This window comes from Aethalodelphis obliquidens, unplaced genomic scaffold (genome assembly GCF_003676395.1).
Source record: "Aethalodelphis obliquidens isolate GAN/ISIS:26980383/991018 unplaced genomic scaffold, ASM367639v1 scaffold14, whole genome shotgun sequence".
Classification (NCBI taxonomy): Eukaryota; Metazoa; Chordata; class Mammalia; order Artiodactyla; family Delphinidae; genus Aethalodelphis; species Aethalodelphis obliquidens.
In genome coordinates this window covers 38,652,442-38,658,384 of record NW_020837958.1, presented here as the reverse complement: position 1 = coordinate 38,658,384, position 5,943 = coordinate 38,652,442, and the positions used below count along the sequence as shown (strand labels likewise).

The 5,943-nt window shown below is 38.8% G+C and overlaps 1 pseudogene; it reads right to left on the bottom strand.

Moving 5' to 3' along the window:
• Positions 1-316: 316 nt before the first annotated feature.
• Positions 317-2,572, bottom strand: LOC113625233 (olfactory receptor 52K1-like; annotated as a pseudogene).
• Positions 2,573-5,943: the final 3,371 nt, after the last annotated feature.

Genomic DNA, 5,943 nt, shown 5'->3' with positions numbered 1-5,943 from the left:
GATTCTCAGTCTTCTCTTAAGTAATCGAACTTGGAAACATCTTTGTTTTCAGGTGATGTCACCAAGAGGAGAGTTGGTTAAGCCTTTATGAAGCCCGTATCATTAATGAGGACTCTGTGAAGAAAGAGCAGAGTCAGCAGTTTGAGTCCAAGGACTCAGACCCTTGAGCATTTTGGGACATTATTAGTTTTTTCATTTTACCAGGAAGGGTCTAAACAAGGAGACTCTGGAAGCCCTTTACTTCTTATTATATCACCATCCCCACTCCAGCATTCAACATGTCCCACTCTTTCTCCACCTGTCCCTCACTTTCCATTTACACATCTTTTCTCAGGAATAATCCTAAGACTTGTTCACAAATCTGCTTGGTCTTGACCCCATAGATGATTGGATTGACCATGGGTGTGAAGAGCAGATAGAAATTGGCAAGGAATATGTGCACAGGTGGGGCAGCCCGACAAGCCACATGGTGCATCACTGAGGAGATGACCACAGGTGTGTAAAAGGCTAAACTGGCACCTATATGGGACATGTATGTCCCAAAAACATTGTAACGGGCCTCCTGAGTGGTGAGCTATAGAACTGCCCAAAGGATGAAGATATAAGACAGGATAATAAAGAGCAGGTCCAATACCACTATGAACATGGCCATAGCAATGCCATAGATATTGTTGAAGTGAGTGTCCCCACAGGCCAACCTTACCACAGCCATGTGCTCACAGTAGCAGTGGGCAATCACTGGACTTCAGCAGTGGTGGAAGCGTCTGAGCAGAAAGGGGAGTAGAGTCATTATTGTCACAGCCCGAGTCACAGCAGCCATGCCAACCTTGGTGCTAAGTGGTCTAGTAAGGTGTAGTGCAGTGGCTTGCAGATGGCCACGTAGTGATCAAAGGCCCTTGCCAGCAGCACTGCCGACTCTATGACAGTGAAGGAGTGGAGAAAGAACATCTGGACCAGGCAGGCATAGAAGTTGATCTCTCAGTCCCTGAACCAGAATATGGCAAGCATTTTAGGCAGTGCTGAAGAAGAAAGGACCAGATCAATGGTTGCCAACATGGCCAGGAAGAGGTACATGACTTCATGAAGGGTTACATTAACCAGGATAATAAAAAAAAGTGTGTAGTTTCCCAGCAGGACCAGAGTATAGGCAAAGCAGAAGGTAATGGAGATCCAGATATGCGAGTGCTCCAAACCTGGAATTCCTACCAACAGGAAGGAGCTTGGATGGGTTGAGGTAATACTGGCTCCTGGAAATTCTTCTTGTTGATTTTCTTAGGCTCCTTCACCTTGGGAGAGTATTCAGGGCATATAGGATTAGAGAGATCAAGCTATGACATCCCGCCTTGGAGGATTAATTCTTGATCCTGGTCCTAGTCTTTAAATAAAATCAGCTAGTCTTGAAAGATGTGAAGAAACATAATTCAGGTTTCCTGCCCACACAGAACTTTGTGTTTTATTGAGTAGGTAGTATTTTAAATATCAATAGAACTGATACCACACAACAGCTTTCATAAAAGAATGCAGAGAAGGTAGTGTTTTGTGTTCTTAATGATGACAGGATTGTACTGATAAAAGAAGTGAAATGTATTTAAATTAACTGCTTTAGAAGGCATATTTTTACCATACTACCTGCCAAACAAAATTCCCAACCACATAAGTAAATATTCTGTCTTAATCTCTGGTTTGGGTGCCTATATAAATCAAATAAACTGCAATTTCTAGTGCCCCAATTAATCACACAATGTTTATTTTCTCTAGAACTGTGCAATTGGATATGGTTGCCACTGGTCACATGTGTCTATTTCTGTTAATTAAAATTAAATTAAAAATTCAATACCCCAGTCACACAAAATGCTTTAAGCGTTCAATAGCCACATGTGACTACTGGCTACCAAATTATACTTTTCAGATACAGAAAATTTCCATCCTTGCAGAAAGTTCATTGGAGGGAACTGTTCTGGTATGTATGTTCCAGGTGTTCTCAACACCCAGAAACTTCTAAATACAGCCCTGCCTGCCCCTTACTGAGAAAATCAGGAGCCTCATCTTTTGTCTCTCCTTCATCTAAATTCATGGTAACCTCTCTATTTATGGAGCTCTACCTCCACCCATCTTCCAGCACCTTCATTTTCATCAAGAAGAACTCTCATTTAGCAAGACTGACCTCTTAATTCCATGCAAAATATTCTTATTCTCAACAATCTTTAATCTCCACCCCCCCGCCCTCATTTTTCTCCTTTCTTCTGTTAAATTATTAAACACTGAAGTTGCCCCGTTTTTATCCAGGTACTCTTCTCTACTTTTACAGGATCAACTTAATGAAGCTCTTCTGAGTATTAAATGAAATAATGTATTCAAACACCAAGGTCCATGAACAAAATAAGCACTAAAAAATTTATTAGTCTCTTTTTTCAACAGGAAAAAATTGAGTTTGGAAAATTAAGTAATATCTCTAAAATACCATAGCTAGTAGTATCAGGCAGCCAATTTTGTGTTTTAGGACTTTCCAAATCCAGTGTCCTAAAAATTGTGCCTTACTGTTTTCACCAAAACACCCAGAGGCAACATACATCAGCATATCCAGATTGGAAATAGACTAACTTATTTCCATGTGGTATGGGAAAATTTTAGAATCTGATTTCTTGGTTCAAGTCATGACCACCACTTATTCTAGATGCATGACCTTGTATAATACAAATCCATCTCTGTAAATAGGGAATTTCACTGCCCCATCTTTATCTGAGAGTTGTAGGGAGAGTAAGTTCAATTATGTATAAAATCTTTGTATAATTGTTTACTGTTTACACAGCCTTAATTTTCATTTATGTTACTATATTTTAATAGAATTCTGATGTTTTTTAAAAAAGTCATTGTTGATTAATACCTACATAATCCTTCCTTCCATGATCTTATATCCTCCTCCAAATTTCTGCTCCTCTTCACATCAAAATATCAAGAAGTACTTCTGTATTCAGTCAACGCTCTCAAATCTCATTTGGAAATGATACGTTGCAAATTGTACTGAAATTGCTCTTACCGGGGCCAGAAATGACCTTCATATGGTGGTACCATGGGCACTTACCTGCATTCATTTATCTCTACTTTATAGCAGATTTTATTTGAATTGACCACGGTCCTCTTAAAATACTTTCTTAGCTCCCATAATATATCCACTCCTCACCTCCCTGACTTCTCTTTTTAGTTTCCTACTTCTGACCTTCCTCTAAATGTGCAATTTGTTCAGGTATTAAGCTTGAACTCTGTTCAATTTTTTTAAAAACATCTTTATTGGAGTATAATAGCTTTACAATTGTGTGTTAGTTTCTGCTATATAACAAAGTGAATCAGCTATACATATACATTTAACCCCATTTCTCATCCCTCTTGTATCTCCCTCACACCCTCCCTATCCCACCCCTCTGGGTGGACACAAAGCACCAAGCTGATGTACCTGTGCCATATGGCTGCTTCCCACTAGCTATCTATTTTACGTTTGGTAGTGTATATATGTTCATGCCACTCTCTCACTTCGTCCCAGCTTACACTTCCCGCTCCCCATGTCTTTAAGTCCATTCTCTACATCTGTGTCTTTATTCCTGTCCTACCCCTAAGTTCATCAGAACTTTTTTTTTTAAGATTTCATATATATATATATGTAAGCATACAGTATTTATTTTTCTCTTTCTGATTTACTTCACTCTGTATGACAGACTCTAGGTCCATCCACCTCACTACAAATAACTCAATTTTGTTTTTTATGGCTGAGTAATATTCCATTGTATATATTGCCACATCTTCTTTATCCATTCATCTGTCAGTGGACACTTACATTGCTTCCATGTCCTGGCTATTGTAAATAGTGCTGCGATGAACATTGTAGTACATGACTCTTTTTAAATTATGGTTTTCTCTGGGTATATGCCCAGTAGTGGGATTGCTATGTCATAAGGTAGTTCCATTTTTAGTTTTTTAAGGAACCTCCATACTGTTCTCCATAGTGACTGTATCAATTTACATTCCCACCAACAGTGCAAGAGGGTCCCCTTTTCTCTACACGTTGTCCAACATTTATTGTTTGTAGATTTTCTGATGCTGCCCATTCTGACCGGTGTGAGGTGATAGCTCATTGTAGTTTTGATTTGCATTTCTCTAATTATTAGTGATGTTGAGTGTCATTACATGTGTTTGTTGGCAATCTGTATATCTTCTTTGGAGAAATGTCTATTTAGCTCTTCTGCCCATTTTTGGATTGGGTTGCTTGTTTTTTAATATTGAGCTGCATGAGCTGCTTGTATATTTTGGAGATAAATCCTTTGTCAGTTGTTTCATATGCAAATATTTTCTCCCATTCTGAGGGTTGTCTTTTTGTCTTGTTTACAGTTTCCTTTGCTGTGTAAAAGCTTTTAAATTTTCATTAGGTCCCATTTGTATACTTTTGTTTTTATTTCCATTTCTCTATGAGGTGGTCAAAAAGGATCTTGCTGTGATTTATGTCGTGGAGTGTTCTGCCTATGTTTTCCTCTAAGAGTTTGATAGTGTCTGGCCTTACATTTAGGTGTGTAATGCATTTTGAGTTTATTTTTGTGTATGGTGTTAGGAAGCGTTCTAATTTCATCCTTTTACATGTAGCTGTCCAGTTTTCCCAGCACCGCTTATTGAAGAGGCTGTCTTTTCTCCATTGTATATTCTTGCCTTATTTATCAAACATAAGGTGACCATATGTGCACAGGTTTATCTCTGGGCTTTCTATCCTGTTCCATTGATCTGTTTTTCTGTTTTTGTGCCAGTACCATACTATCCTGATTACTGTTGCTTTGTAGTATAGTCTGAAGTCAGGGAGCCTGATTTCTCCAGCTCCATTTTTCTTTTTTTAACATCTTTATTGGAGTATAATTGCTTTACAATGGTGTGTTAGTTTCTGCATTATAACAAAGTGAATCAGTTATACATATACATATGTTCCCATATCTCTTCCCTCTTGCATCTCACTCCCACCCACCCTCCCTATCCCACCCCTCTAGGTGGTCACAGAGCACCAAACTGATCTCGCTGTGCTATGCGGCTGCTTCCCACTAGCTATCTATTTTACGTTTGGTAGTGTATATATGTCTATGCCACTCTCTCACTTTGGCACAGCTTACCCTTCCCCCTCCCCACATCCTCAAGTCCATTCTCTAGTAAGTCTGTGTCTTTATTCCCGTCTTACCCCTAGGTTCTTCATGATATATTTTTTTCTTAGATTCCATATATATGTGTTAGCGTACGGAATTTGTCTTTCTCTTTCTGACTTACTTCACTCTGTAAGACAGACTCTAGGTCCATCCACCTCACTACAAATAACTCAATTTCGTTCCTTTTTATGGCTGAGTAATATTCCATTGTATATATGTGCCACATCTTCTTTATTCATCCAATGATGGACACTTAGGTAGCTTCCATCTCCTGGCTATTGTAAATAGAGCTGCAATGAACATTTTGGTACATGACTCTTTTTGAATTACGGTTTTCTCAGGGTATATGCCCAGTAGTGGGATTGCTGGGTCATATGGTAGTTCTATTTGTAGGTTTTTAAGGAACCTCCATACTGTTCTCCATAGTGGCTGTACCAATTCACATTCCCACCAGCAGTGCAAGAGTGTTCCCTTTTCTCCACACCCTCTCCAGCATTTATTGTTTCTAGATTTTTTGATGATGGCCATTCTGACTGGTACGAGATGATATCTCATTGTAGTTTTCATTCGCATTTCTCTAATGATTAATGATGTTGAGCATTCTTTCATGTTTTTGTTGGCAATCTGCATATCTTCTTTGGAGAAATGGCTATTTAGGTCTTCTGCCCATTTTTGGATTAGGTTTTTTGTTTTTTGTTATTGAGCTGCATGAGCTGCTTGTATATTTTGGAGATTAATCCTTTGTCAGTTGTTTCATTTGCAACTATTTTCT